Source organism: Rhamphochromis sp. 'chilingali' (genome assembly GCF_963969265.1).
Source record: "Rhamphochromis sp. 'chilingali' genome assembly, chromosome: 2".
NCBI classification, from domain to species: Eukaryota; Metazoa; Chordata; class Actinopteri; order Cichliformes; family Cichlidae; genus Rhamphochromis; species Rhamphochromis sp. 'chilingali'.
The window spans coordinates 28,565,320-28,581,488 of record NC_137930.1 but is presented as its reverse complement, the minus strand read 5'-3'; the positions used below and the strand labels follow the sequence as shown (position 1 = coordinate 28,581,488).

The 16,169-nt window shown below is 38.1% G+C and overlaps 1 protein-coding gene across 2 annotated transcripts in view; it reads right to left on the bottom strand.

The window, feature by feature from the left end:
• The window catches only part of strbp (spermatid perinuclear RNA binding protein), a 101,528-nt gene that overhangs the window by 42,143 nt on the left and 43,216 nt on the right, over window positions 1–16,169 (bottom strand). For both annotated transcript variants that reach the window (XM_080875887.1, XM_080875886.1), the window contains exon 2: window positions 14,452–14,542. The gene's annotated coding sequence lies outside the window, so the exon portion shown is untranslated. The remainder of the gene's footprint in view (window positions 1–14,451; window positions 14,543–16,169) is intronic.

The following is a 16,169-nucleotide window of genomic DNA, read 5'->3' as shown; positions in this document are numbered from 1 at the left end:
AAGTGCATCTGATTATCAGATTGCTAACTTGAATTGACGGTTTTGAGATTAATCTATGCATTTGTGAGATAAAAGATGCTGCACGGTATGAGAAAAAGCTACAACTTAATGTAGGAAGATTGCTGTTGCTTGTCATACCCTTTTTTTCTAAACAAACACATAAACTCCAGTAAGGCAGACCTGCAATCAGGCTAATCTCTTCGGGAAAATGAGCAGGTATAAATAAGAATGGTGTTTCTGGAAGCTAAGACTACGTTATTTTAAGTTAAACTGTTGATTTTTCTCTCCCATAACTATTTGCAAGGCGTAGTATTTTAGGTCTCATGAATACTTTCCTCACCAACACGGTTTCCCACATATCTCCTTTAAATAAAACAGGTACACAGGCACTCAAACACCTGAAAGGCTGCTCGGGTACCTGAATAGCCAGTGTGTTATATCATTATTGATGTGTGGATATCTCGAGGGTGACTGATGCCATAATGTTTGCATCTGGGAAAACATCTGCAAATGCGTGTGTTAATTAGTTAGACAAACATGCCACACAGAAACCAGCACACAAAAATAGCGCAAGACGTGGGTCCAGGCGGTGCATAATATTCAGAATAAATTCAGAATCACGCACCAAAGCCATGTCTCTAAGCACCTTTGTTGAGATGAAGCATGCACAGTGTAAATAGGTGCTAGCTCACTGAGACGTCTGTTTACTCGGTCTATTTCTCGACTGCAGTGAGACAGCAGGGCAGATAGATCCAGACACAAATGGACAGACAGAAACACAGAAAGCGTGACAGTGAGATGCACATGGAGAGCTGTGGTAGAGAAGAGGGAAGGGGGTTTTTGACAGCAAAGGAGATAACATAGAGAAGCGGTGGCATGCTCAAAGGAGACACTAATGAGTGTGTTGTCTTTCTAAAAACATAAAAATGCACATCTGAATTTTGATGTCCTTTTTTTCCATTTATGTTCCACCTCCAACCTTAGCATCTAATTTCTTGAATAAATTATTTTGATTTCCCAAGTTCATTGGATTACTTCTTATCTTTATTCTCTCGAGAAAGCATCTTTAATACCTTCATATCTCACACAGCAGATTAGACTATAGAATGACTATAAGTTGATTCTTCAAATATGCTGACCAAAATCGAAGTATTAACTCAAGTATAATCAGGCCTGTGTAAGTCAGAGCTGAGGGCCTTATTTTACTGCTACAATAAAAACTCTGTGAACAAAGATTTGTTGATTGCTGTGATTGTTGACTTTTAAAGTACAGAATGGTAAGGACAACCTGCCAGGTGTATGGTTTTATTAAAGTCATCAAGGCAAACAACCACTGGAAGCATTATGAATATGTCAACAAAGAATGATGCTTAGACAAAGACTAAATAGCTCAAGTAAACAGCATTCAGCCTCAGGCTATAGGAGATTCTCCTTCCCATAATGAACTATGAGTTTCCTTCTATAAACACTCGATGATTTCCTTCTCAGACATGACGTTGCATTTTGTGCTGTGTGCATTTAAAAAGAAGAGATGAAGAAAAGGACAGCGACAGAAACCAGGATGCAAAAACTGTCACACTTCAGGAAAATTAATGTTCCTTTGATATACCAAAAAAACACATACATGGGATGAAAGACACTTCAAAGGAAACCCTCTTTATTTAGGCCCATTGTCTTCATTATGACTAGAGAAGGTTTATTGGTGCTACTGTGGAGGGTGCGATCATCGTGCTCTGCAGACATGTCAACTGGTTGCTTTTGCGTTTTCTTTTTTACCATCTATCGGTGGGAGAAACAACCTTCAACCACTCATTAACATTGCACAGTCTGTCCACTAGACAGATAATCAAGACTTTCTTCACTGACAGGTCATTTTTGCTGCTGTTGTTTTCACCTTGTGTGTGAGTATGTGTGTGGCTTTGTCATCATAGCAAACTGTGGTTCTGGTGAATGTTGGGGTTATTACTCCAAATGCTAATCTATTAGATATTATTTTGAAAAAAAACAAACAGCAATGGTGTTCTTACTAATTTACTCCCCTAAAGAAATGAGTTAATTGCACTACTAGTTACAGACTTTTTCATTAGGATCCACTTGGACTGAGATGCACTGTCACAGGAAAGAAACTGTCCACAAACTGGCACAGTTGACACATACACATACTTCCCTTTACTTATTTAGCCGACAGCAAAGCTTATGAAAGCTAGATTTTATTGTAGAAACAGTTATGCTATGAGACTCACTGCTCATCACTGCTTTTATTAGCAGCTGCTCGGCTACAGTCACACATATCCCAGTGGGTCTGGGGTTTGTCGCTACTAGCTTTGTTTTATCTTTGAGTCGATGTTTTGTTAGGAGGAGTGGATTGTCGTTTCTGGCAGCTGTGTTCTTGACCTTTCGTGTAATAACAATTAATGTATACATCCACTCCTTAATTATTATAGCTCTGCTATTATTGAAGTGTTGGAGGAAAAGGGCATGTTTTGATTCTTTTTCTATCTGTTAATTGTACAGATAATTCAATAAATTATGTAATCTCAGTAATGACACAACTGTTTATGCAATTAGTGAATTTAGCACTGTGTTATATTGCTGTTTTGCAGAAACTGTAACATGATTATAGTAATCCATTAAATTGGAACTGCTGGGGACACTTGCTGTACTAGGAAATAACATATAATACTTTTATATGTACTTTTGGCAGGTGTTGTGTCTGTGATTGGACACAGTCTCTTTTTTTTTTTTTCTTGTCAATTCCATTCAAATCACACTGCTAACTTTGGGAACTTCACATTGAGTGTAATTAAGAGTCATGCCAACTGCAAATTGCAGCATGGAAACAGTGCCAAGGAGGAACCCATTAATACTATGACCCTCAATCCAGTCACCAAAATGGAGAGCACTGTACAGTGCACAGTATTTTATTAAGATTAGTTTTACACCTGAGAATCATTGTGCCACAGCTACTTTCAACTAGACTCTAATCAAATGTTTGGTGGGTGTTGGTTTTATACTTCCATCGAATTGTTGTGATATTATTTTCCACGGAAATTAATTTGTAGACTAAACCTTTAATTGTTTTATTTGATTTTAATGAAAAGAGTTTTAATATTTGTATTTTCAGAAATGACAGACTAGCAAACATATTGAGGTAAATGTTTATTGACATGTATTGACTTACAACCCATGTTGTAAGTCAGGGGTCCCCAATCCCAGTCCATGAGGGCCTGCAGGTTTTAGATGTGCCCTTGATCCATCACAGCTGATTTAAATGGAGAAAATACCTTCTCAACATGTCTTGAAGTTCTCCAGAGGCCTGGTTATGAACTAATCATTTGATTCAGGTATGTTGACCCAGGGCAGGGTGAGACCTAAAACTTGCAGGGACACCAGCCCTCGTGGACTGGGATTAGGGACCCCTGTTGTAAGTCATCTAAATGACACGTTTACTAGACACACAAAGCACACATACAAATAGTCATGGATACACAAACAATTACTTCACCTACTAACTCGCCTGATTTTCTGAATTCCCTGCTGATTTCACCTGATCTGTTCATTTTACCCGAGCTTTTCTTCTCCTCTTCTATGTTGGCTGCTGTTTTTCCTCAGTTCTTTTTCAGTCTCAGTCTCAGTATTCTTGGTATATTTAGTATCCTCACATGCAGCCTTTACTGGTTCATGTTTATTTATTATGTCTTTCAAGATCATTATTAATATTTGCACAATATAAAATTAATATTATATCCAGAAAATCAATTTAGTACCAGAAACAATTTTAAAATGTGATGCATGTGATCTTTTTTTAATTGCGCAATATAAATTGGTGTTTTCATTGTTAATTATTCATCCTGCTGATATGACGAGTAAAATGCGCAGATGCTAATACCACCGTTTAACAGTTCAGTTATTAATCATTTGTAACTAATTCCACCTGAGAAGTTATTAAAGACCAAAACAAACCATACCTAAAGTATTCTCTTTTGCAAGAACCTTGCAAAAAAGAATTGAAAGAGACAGATAATTTATGATACATCACTTTATTGACTAAAATCGATCTTTCAATTTGTAGAATAAATAAGACAAGGCAAGGTCAAACTTTTTGAACCCATTAATTGATTTCTAAGGACACATATGACCCTTTAGTTACCATTTTGATTCCTTCACCCCTTATTATTGGTTGATGACTTTCTTGCAATCTGAAATTGTAGGCTGCAAAAATATGCATTTACTGCTTCTCTTGAAGAATGATAGTGTTCAGTTACCCTACAGGGAACTATAAATGACTACACTGTAGTTCTTCCTTGACTGTGTCCAGGTGCAGGGCAGGATAGGTCAGAGCAAAGTGCTGATGAGATGGGAGAAAGCATAAAAAATGCTGATGTTGCCTTTGCAAGGGAAATAGATAACATTGACAGGGGAGTGTTAGTCCCCTCGGTCGATTATTAAAATGGAGAAAGCTGAACGCGTATGCAGTTCCTGCTGACGGTAGGTCAGACCATCTACCTGTCTGTCTAGCCGTTTATCTCTCAATCTTTCCATATATGTGTAAAACTACAGACAGATATATTTACTGTATATCTGATACGTATAGTATGTATTTGTATATCCACATCAACTTACTCAACTCAACTGTATGAGTACTGTCCTGCGTCAGTGTGGGGAATAAATAGACTATCACTATGCCAGAACTGAAGCATGCTGCAACCGTGTGTGTGTGATATAGTGTGTTCTGTGTGTGTGTGTGCACACTGGTAGGCTCCTGCTGTGCTGATTTCAGCAGGAACAGATGGTCCTGCCAGGCCTCTAGTGTGAGAGGACTTGTGAATGTGCATACTGTGTGTGTGTCCTGTTGATGTTCTCCTGTGTTTTTCCACAAATAATCTGCCACACTTACACTTCCTGTCTATTTTACATATGACTACACACATACACAGACCCACTGACACTGATTGTTGCAGTGTAAGTGATATCTTCGTGGTCTTTGGCCTACTTGTCTATTCCATTGACACTTAGCAGCTTAATCCTGCTTGAAAGGATCTTCACTGCTAAGCTCATGTTTGCCAACACACAAAGCTGTCGTGCCACCCACCACTTTGCTTGTGTGTGCCTGAGCAGGTCCGTGCATGTGCGACTGGTTATAAACACACATTACTGCTGCTAAAGGGTTAAAAAAATAACGTGAAGCACTGATGTGCCCAGTAAAATATATAAATGCACCAGAAACCAATAAAAAGGCTGGGTATCGCCAACAAACAGCTAATTAGCAAAATATAAAAGATTTTTGAATCAAGGTTACATGAAACTAGAACCCACGCCCAACAACTAATGCTTTGGTGATTAAGTCAGTTAAATTCCTTGATATAGAGCACAAAAATTACATAAAATAAACCACTGTTACAAAGGAGTTGGGGGGATGAAAATGTATTATTGCTGCTATTACCACTTTGACATTCCATTAACAACTTCAAATCCAATATCTTTTAATCCTAAAGGACTTTATCATACATTCTACAACTGCACTTTATTCATGTTTACCTGGAACTAGGCTGGCAAAGATCCAGGTAAGGCCAAAGCCAAAAAAATGGGTCACAGATCAAAGTGCCAGATCAACTAACCAGGGCAAATTAGCAAGATGTCGCAATCGGAAACATACGCCGGTGGGAGTGGAAAGTTCTCTAGCTAATCTACTAGCAATGTGCTAATTCACAAAATCACATGCAGCCACTTCATTTCAGTAATAACACAATGCACCAAGCAACACTGCAAAATACCATGTAAAAAACACATTTTAGATGGTATCTTACAATGTAAGAGTAGGTTTCATGTTTCCTGTTTCCTTATGAACCCAGTTGGGCATTTCATGTCAATGTGAGGCAGCTGAAGGAGAATGAACAGATGTTTGACATAAGGCCAGACTCTATACTGCACGAGGTCTTGTAGGGTGAGAGAAACGTTCTCTGGATAAATCTGACACCTCAGGAGGGGGATTTATCCCAAGAAAGACTACTTCATTATAGACTATTCCTCTTAAAATCTGTGTTAGTTGAGTTGTATGATGTGCAGAAAAACATCAAATATTGTTAACTTCAGAATTCTAAACCATCCTTAAGGTACTCAAGTTAAAGTTACTGTGCCAAGTGTGGAAAAATGCATGCTATGCACTTGTTTTTTTCTTTCCTTTATGTGATATGAGGCTGTAGGTATTAAAATTTCAGATTATCTTAAAATGTTGAACTATTGAGATGAAATTTGGAGATAAAAATTACACTTTGAGATAACCCGATCAGAAAAAAACTTCCATACATTCATAATAAAGAAGGAAAATCCTTGAAAGAGTTTTGGTGAGATGCTGATGCTCTTGTGTGCTTGGCATTGTCATTATGGATCGATTTATGTTTAGAAATGTGTCAAAAAACCTGATACTCTGTAAGCTAAAGAAGTAGCTTGGCTGACTGTAATAACCACTAAAAGACAAATCCTTCCATGTGCCTTGTACTGCGATTCTTCATTTCCCTCTGACACCCTACGTTAAGCTCAGTTCTCTGAGTTCTGCTCTACTTCATCAAAATACCAGTATGTTTGAACACCATAAATATGACTTGCAAAGCCCTAAACATTTGGGGTGATGAGTCAGTGAAGTGTGACAGAGCAGAGGCATAGACTTGGTATTGAACACACAGTTTTGGGCAATCCACCGGTGCTATTAGGTGGACATTCTGACAACAATTTCATCTGGAATTCCAAATATATCAGCACTTCTGCCAGCAACTATCATCCCCACATCAGACACAAACATACGCTATGGTTTTAGTAAACTACTTGCTGAAAACCTTCGTAAATGATGTTTGTGATTTACTCCAAATGTTGTGCTCGGAAACTCAAACACGTTGGCAATACGGCCAGGCACAAAAATGTCCGTGTCCACACCTTTCAGTCAAAAAACTGCCAGTGCACATATTTAGTAAATCCTCACAATAACTTTTTTACACCAAAACTGGGTTTTTCACTGGGCTTAAATATTAAAAATGATCTGGGCAGAATTGAGGCCAGAAATGATTTAATATGTAATGTTGTTAAAACCATCCAAATTATGAAATGCATACTGCAGTCGTGAACTCATTAGAACAGCTAGGGTTATCCAGATGTGAAGTAATCCCCTAATGGTCTTCTACTGTGATACACTGGACAAACTAGAAGGCACACACACACACACACACACACACACACACACACACACACACACACACACACACACACACACACACACACACACACACACACACACACACACAACCACAAAGAACTGTTAGTAGTAATATGTCCACTCTCCCTCTATCGTTCCATTTTCATTAATAAAATCAGTAGTGTGGCGAGTGGAGACAGATGAGCAGATTAGCAAGATTTACTACAAAAGCTAAATCACATCCAGTATTTTCATATCCAGCAAGGATATAAAGTAACACTTCTGACAATAATAAGAGTAATAGGAGTGTGTCCTGCCATTCGTTCTCTTGCTTGTCATTGTTTTTCTCATTTTCACTCTGAAGCTATTTCCTCTCTGTCTTGTGTTCATACTGCAGAGAAAACAGTGTCTTGAATGCAGATTGCTTTACCTTTCAGATAAAGTGACCAACTATTGATTTCAGTAAAACTACAAACAAGAAAAAAGCACATTCATTCTTAAATAATAACAGATACCGGAGGCCCTGTGTGAACACATATATTCCTGTTACCTAAAAAAAACGGTTTATGCATGTCTGATAGTATTCCTAAAACGTGTGCCACATTAGGGAGCTTCATTTTCTCTCCCATCCCCCTTGCTTTTTAATCTGCACTGCTTTAGCAGCATCTGATCAGTGCCTCCATTCATTGCAGGTCAATTTGGGCTGTGTGCTCGATATGGCTGTCTCATTACACACTTCCTTCCTGTCTGCCTCTCCGACTCAGGGGAGAAGACGGTGGGACTCAGAGGCGAGAGGAAGGAACAGGAAGAGAGAGAAAGGAAAGGAAGGGTGGGACTTGATGGGGGCAGAGTGTGACCAGAAGGGAGGTTAGAAATGAGAAGATAAGACGGGGAAAAGATAGAAATATACAGAATGAGGGAAACAGAAAAGGTTTACAGTGTGTGTGTGTGTGTGTGTGTGTGTGTGTGTGTGTGTGTGTGTGTGTGTGTGTGTGTGTGTGTGTGTGTGTGCGCGTGCATGCAAGCCACAGGGACTATTGATGAATAATTAAAAACAATTTAGCATGAATTATGATTGACCCATCTTTTAAATTATCTGATTATCTTATATCTAATCTGATGATATATCCATATAAGATTAACACTTTGAAATGAAAGGAATATTCTAGTTATTTTTAAACCCAAGTTGGGTCTCTCTCATAAAGCAAGAAATCGACTCTCTAGCCTTGTGTATGTGTGTCTGATCACTGGCTTTCTTGATTAACATATGTCACAGAGTAAATAAAATGACAAACCTCTACTGACTTGACATTTATCGTTGCTCATGCATAACTGCATGTGTTCCTAATTTGGGCCTGATAATAATTTCAATAGTTCCTAAAAGGAAACACAAAATCATCAAAAAGCACCAATTATATTTTGGATGCCTGCAAAATGGAAGTCAATCACCACCAAGTCATCGGGGGGAAATTATCTTCACTGTACTGATTAAAATAAAGAAGCAGTTGACTAAGGTTACAGTATTATCATGGTCACAGTTAAGCAGAAAAAAAAGAACAGGAAAGGAACAGTGCCCCCTTGGACTGAAGTCGGTATCCTGACACATCTGTACTCAAAAGTTCACAATAAAAACTAGGGATGTCAACAGGACGGACACTAACTGTACCTTTCAATACCAACACTCTGAAAATGTGACAGCACATGATCATTTTTTAATTGCAAAGGTACCGTAGGCCCCATATTTACTGAGAAGTGCAAAACAACATTAATACTCAGATACTAATAGATATTAAAAATGATTGCAACAGTATTCATAAGAACAGTTTCAGTCTTCTCCTCCTCCAACTTCACACAACTTCACAAAGCACTGCAGCAGGACAGGCAGGCACACAGCCCCTTCCCCACTAGCAGCTGAACGCGTGAGCAGTAGCACAACAAACTTGGCGTGCATCTTGAAGACTGACAGCTCAGCTTTATGAGGAATCATGAGAGGTCAATAAAGTTCCTGTTTCAACAGCATTGGCATACTGTATTAAACAGTTATTATAAATATTAACTCGGCACACACCAACGTTAACCATTTAACTATTAGCAATTATAGCTGTCCATTAAGTTATTATTAAAGCAGTATCTAGCACGGGAATGTCAAACTTATATCACAGGCCACATAGACCCCACTTTGACTTTATGTGGGCCAGACTGATGATACTTCCCATTCTGTCAGTGTAAAAAGTTTAACTGTGCATTTAATCAATGAGATATCTTAATATAACGCAGAGATAAAGAAATGCTGATAAAGAAATGCTGCTGTAGTAAATTAAAGAAGTCTGTCAGGATGACTTTGGGCTTAAATTGCAAGAAGTAATGTGGAGAATTACAGATTTATCTATAATTTAATTACTTTGGTGAAGGAAAAGCTCCAAAACTTGTGAAAATGAAGTTAAAAGTCCAAAAATAGAGTTCTTCTTCCCACATTTTCCAAAGCCTTCCAGCAAGCCAGATTGGAGTCTTTGCCGGGTCGATTCTGGCCCCTGGACGTAATATTTGACATCCCTGATCTAGCAGCTGTGACTAACAATAAAACAATAATGAATAATGTTAGTGTCGGAGCTAGGCAGCAAACATTGCCAGTCCTGGCTGTCTGTAACATTAACAGACGGTGCTAATTTTACAAGATAACATGTTTTTTTTGCATGTGCGCCTAAAAAAATCCCCTTGAAGGTGAGAAAAGTCTAACAGCACTATACTGAAAGAGTGGCAGCTGAACTTAACAACTCTAGTTTATCAACACCACAAATACGGTTCTAAATCACCAGAAGCACTGGAAATAAACAGGGCTATATGTGAATACATTTACATGCCTCTTGATTTTGTCGCAAAAATGGTATCAAGATCCGAGTATTTTCCTGGGTGTCGGTATCGAGTTTGAAACTGTAGTATTGTGACAACTCTGACTTCCTTCTTTCCTTCTGTCATGGCTACTTTTGCTGCTAGAGGGCTTTGTCACTTGAACTTAAATGTGTCGTTTTGCTGCACTGCTGCTGTTTTACAATTTATAAAGTTAGAAGACTGACATCCTGCTGGTCCAACAGGTGAAGGTGTTTATCTGTCCAATGCGCTTTGTTGGAGAAAAGAGCCTTTTTCTCAAGCAGACTCTTGTGCAAGTATTTCACAGCCAAATGTCCAGCCACCACGGTCATGGTCGCTAACAAGAAGGAAAGCAGGCAGCAGAGAAAACCATCCTCACGCTCTGTCTGTTGGTTTTTTTTAACAACTTCTTGGTCAAATGAATTAAAACAACATGTGACCAAAAATCTGCATCTTCTCTGCTTTTAGATTCAGACCTGTTCATCTGTGTGCAAGTGTGCGCATGTGGGGAAAGCATTAAACTGCACCAAGGCATTAGACAAAGGAAGGAAAGAGAGTGAGAAAGCGATTCAGGCTCAACTTTTCCCATTGGGATTGCTCACCATGGCTACGGAAGCATTTTCAGCCGTATGTGTGACATAAGGAAGTGTGAACAAGACACATGTAGACAAGGAGTGAATGAATGATAACATGGCGGCAATGAGATACTATCATGAGCTACTCAAATGAACCTATATGTAATGTTGCTAGGAAGAATCAGACTATATGCAAATTACACTGCAGTAAATATTATTTAAATCAGACTCTCAAATATTGGATAAATAAACATTGCAGATAAAGTTGCAAATCTCATGTTCCATATATAGGACTGCAGCTACTTATCCACAAGATACACGATCCCCTACAGAAAACACGCAAGGCGGCAGGAAAAAGCGGTGACCCAATACAAATGGAAAACAGAGAGCGAGAACAAACAGCAACAAGAGTCTATCACATCTCATCTTACAAGCAGACAATCAGACCCCATCCATATTTTAAGAGCTACGGAAAACTGTAACAATGGGCTGTCATGATCCAAGATTAGTGGAGGGCAGTTTTAATGAGGGGGAGGGCACAGAGGCATCGTGTTTCCACGCTGGCAGCCAAACTCCAGTATCTACTGAGGGCAATTTGTCAGAATTCGGTAACAAACCATCAGAAAGAGTAATTGAACTTCAGCAATAAATCCAATTTTGTAAAGCGTCATATTATGAAACCAAGCGAATTCAACAGTAGCTCAGTTACTGATCATCATCACAACATTTTATATTACTGTTGACTACAAATGACAACTTTTGGTTGTATCAGCAGTTTGCTGATCATTTACTATCTTTTCCTGAAAGAGAAGTAAATTGGCAAAAGGTTGGCTCGATACAAAACACAACTGTCTCCGTTTTTCCTCTGCAATAGGTTTGTCGACATTTGCATAAAGCCATATAGCCAATGTTAGTGATGATGAATTATTCATGGAGTATAAAGGGAAGAGACTTTTACAGTGTGGTCCTGCTTGACAGTTGTGTTATGGACCCACCAAATGTTTGTGTGTGTGTGTCGGTGCGTTTGTGTGCAAGGGTGTTGAGTTAGAGTCAGAGAGAGAGAGTCTAAGAGAGAGAGAAAGAGAGAGAGTGATGCGCTCTGCTACACTCACCGGCAAAGTCACTGCTTTCTCAAGGACACTGCGGCTAAGGGGCAAGAAAGAAAGAAAGAAGGGATGGCAAAGAAGAACAAGCCAGCATAGGAGAAAGACCCTTGGTAAAAGACTGAGAAAGATAAAGAAAGAAGCAGAGACTAAACTCTCTGCCTTGTGGTATACCTCTGCCAACCAGTGAAACTGCAGTTTATGTTTACTCATATAATATATGTATTCAGATAACCGTGGTCTTCACCTTTGACCAGCAAATTAGGTTTACTGTTTGTGGGCAAACAGAATAAAATTTCATCTACATGTTCCTGAGATATTGCTTTCAGCAAAATGTTACAAGGTCATAGTGACATTGATGTTTACATTAAAAAGCAAAAACAAACAAAGAAAATAACAAACAAATTATTTTTTTACCCCTTTAGTCAAAAAAACAAACAAATTTTTGAAAATCCTCAATATGCTATATTGACCTTGAGTCTGACTTGTGACAGCTGTGGACAACATGACTATCCACAGCTATCCCTGATGCTGAGATATAAAATGGAAAAAAAGACTGAATGTTGTAAGCAGCAGGCTAAAAAAAGTCTAAAGAAAGAAGGTCTGATTATTTGGGATGAACATGGCAGCATGCTTGATTGTCTTTGTGTATGTATAACCAATTAATTTATTGGTTATTACAGTTCATGTTTAGGTTTATTCATAATTTATTCTAAATCACCTTATAGCTTTAAACTCAAAAACCTAAAACGAAAACAAATCCCAGAGATAGCGAAGTCCAATATAATGACCGATATTTTCATTCTCATGAAAACCCGACAGATAAACATGTGTTACGTTTAGTTTTTTAAGAATCTTTACCAAGATAATATTACAATTCAGTTTAAAAATAATCTTGTTTTTTTGTCATAACAAGTCGTGAATTAATTGTTTATACTCCACGCCTGCTTACATCAGCTGGTCGTGGTGTCTTTTTCGACAGGGAAGTTGCAGAGTGTGGACAAACTATGCAACATCTACACTTGGTCAAAGGGTCTTTCTCCTATCTTGTCTTTACTTTTTATATTTTCATTTAAATGTTGATAAGAAGATATTGGCAAATAGCAAATATTAGTCAATATATCAAATATATTGGTTGGGTTCTAACAGTATGTGTGGCATCTTAGTGTGGCTCAAAAATGATGTTAATTTGTGATTTAAGGACTAATGTCTGCAGCACCATTAACACAAACTAAATCTACTCACGGAACACTGACAAGCTCCCCAACTCAACATCCCAGCGAGCAAGCACACATGGTAAAGTTATGTTACTCACACTGTGAAGGAAAGCAGTCAAGCGTGTTTTTCTTTTGCCTGGTTCAGTCTCACCAGCAGTCCACTAAAACCTCTATAGCAATCAATTATTTACACATAAACACACACACGCAGACCCCAAAACAGTCCCACTGAGATGATAGTGGGGAAGACCGCTGGGTGAACTGCATAAAAGCTACTTTACATACATAAGTAGGCAGTTTACCAAAGCAGAGTGAACCCGGCAACCACTAGGACCACAGCCCCTGATCCACTGTGATCAGTAAATATGTCTAACTTAAATTCATTGTCAGTGTGAGACCACAATGAAAATGAAACCACAAATGAAGATGAGGCACTCATTTTTCTCAGATAATATCAGGATAAGTTGTAATGTACAAAAACTTCTACAGACGGTTGGGAGTGTATGAGATATACACAGAGACAGAGGAGCAGATCTTCAGGTATATGTATACTTTTCCAACAGGTTTGAAGGTTAAAAAGCAAACAAACAAAGAAAAGAAAAGGAAAGCAGCAAATTCATATTGCTAGTAATTTTATTTTGTCAGTCAACTATGTAAACAGTTGGCCAACAAATACATCTGTCAACCCATCAATAAATTGCATTGATGAGTAAGCAGATGTTTTAACAACATAGTAGGTACACAGACTGTTAACTGGGGGAACATATTGTACAAGCTAGCAAAAATACATGTATTATAGGGAAGTGGAAAAACACATAAATGTGTGATACCCGTTTATGTGTACCCATAAATCAAAATCAGACTTGCGTGTGCGCGCACACACACACACACACACACACACACACACACACACACACACACACACACACACACACACACACACACACACACACACAAGGTACAAAAATTCCAATTAAGATGTAAATCTTGAATTTGACCGGATTCCATCTGTTCACTCACAAGCAAATTCGGCCCCTCTTTAAAACCTTTTGTATGCTGATGGGGGAACTGTTTCTATTTAGCAGATTTATGATGGAATTCTTTTTGCCGAATAGTTCCCAAAGCGTTGCTGAACATCTGTCTCTTTTCCTCTTTTGGCCAAAAAAAATCCCTTCTTTGATCGTTTTCTAGGTAAAATTCAGCACAAAATAAAGCCGTGTCTATATTACTTAAGTATGAAACCGTCATTTCTTTTGAACAGCCTCTGATGAAAGCACTAATCTTGAGAAGGGTAACAGAAAACACGAACAGACTTAGTTTTGGCCTCAGTGGGCTCAGTGCATCAGTCTCTTTGCTACAGGGCTTGTCTTGCTTTCAGAATTACTGGTCTAAACTGTCAACACTGAGCCACCCAACTATAGCAGTAGCAACACTTTAAACTACAGTGTGAAACAGAGTTCAAGACAGCCTACAGAGGTACAGTATACAGACTACTCACTCACCCTCCTTTGGCCTCCTATTGGTTTATCTGTCCACTTTTCCCCCTGTCTGTCAGTTTGGAGTCACGGTGTTTGAGCAGGCAGGGTTCAGCACCTGAGAAGACACAAGTTTAAAGTCTGGTCAGTCACTACAACGGCACTTAAGGGCAATGTTCTGCTTGACTTAAAGCGATCACAGGGGGAGAACGTATCATAAGACAGATATTTTTCACTGCAAAACTTGCTTTACTTTACTTTTTCCTTTGCCTTCATCAGAAACATCAAAAAGAAAGGGGATAGGGAAAACAAAACCTTAGCTAAAAAATGTAAAAAAATTATTAGAATTGTAGCAAACATTTCTAAAAAGAAACTACAGAGAAATTATTGCATCTCTCTCTCTTTTTTTCCTCTCGTAGAAAATGAAGAAGTGCACCAACTGGCATAATCTTCGCTAACCAGAAAACTGACCCTAAAGAGGAAGTAGACTATTATTTGCATGTGTCACTTAACACAGCAAAGTGTTTGAAACGAGAACTTGCATGCAAACAGTTCGATCACATTGCACTCTATCACAGAACTATCTATGAAATGCTGTTGTTCATTCCTCTAAGACTATCTATTAATTTAGCTGCACAATTCATGCAACATTAGCCACTTCCCAATGATGACATAATTTACTACCTGACGCATTTTTCTTCCGTAGAGCCATCACAGCACAAAAGGTTGCTTATTTTTGTTATGATAAGCACTTACTACTTTTCACCTCGCTCTTCTACTTCTCTTACACAACTACCTTTTCATAGTTGCTGAACGCTTCCTGGTCCTATTTAACAATACAACCTTGCTCTTTTCTTTTAACAAGCTTTAGTCTAGAAAGAAAATTATGAAATAGTTTTGTATTAATACTCTGATAACACATTGCTGGTTTATGTTCTGTGTTTCTGCGATGCAGTAAAAGGTATGATTGATCTGCTTTACCAGGAAAGTTGTCACGATGTCCTGAATTCAGTCCCAATCATTCCAAAATCATATCACACACCCCTACTTTAGAATTAAATAAACAAAAACGTGTTAAGGTGGCAGATGGTAAGAAGTGCAGCTGTGCTGATAGCAACAGATTGTGGAAAATTGTGCAATATTAAAATTGGGTAGTTGCCATTAATAATTTCTAGAGCCTACAGTCTGCCCTGTTAAGCACAGTTTTATCACATTTCAAATTCACTGCTAAAACTAGGGCTGAACGATTATGGAAAATAATCTAATTGCGATTTTTTGCCCCAATATTGCGATTGCGATGCGATATGCGATTATTTTTTAAGGTCTTTGTCTTCTGTATTATTAAACAAAGACAAGCAATACATCATATAGTATGGCCAATACTATATTACATTAATTTTAAACTGTTCTTTCCTGGAAGACAGACCTCTGTTATGATGACATGAGGTGATGCATGAATTGATGACTGACATTTTTATTTAACTTCTTCAATCACAACAGTATATTTGAACATACACAATAGTTTATTTTTAGCTTACAAACATCTGAGCATAAAGTGCTGACAAGGAACCCTGGTGTAAACATTAAAATGAAAGTCAGTACAATGTGCAGATTGCAGAAATATACATAAAAAAAATCAGTGGCTTTACCACACTCAGTTTTTCGACATCTGTGAACTACTAGACAGTCATTCAATTAAAAAATAATATTAAATAAATAAAACTAATAAATAAAAAATACACACA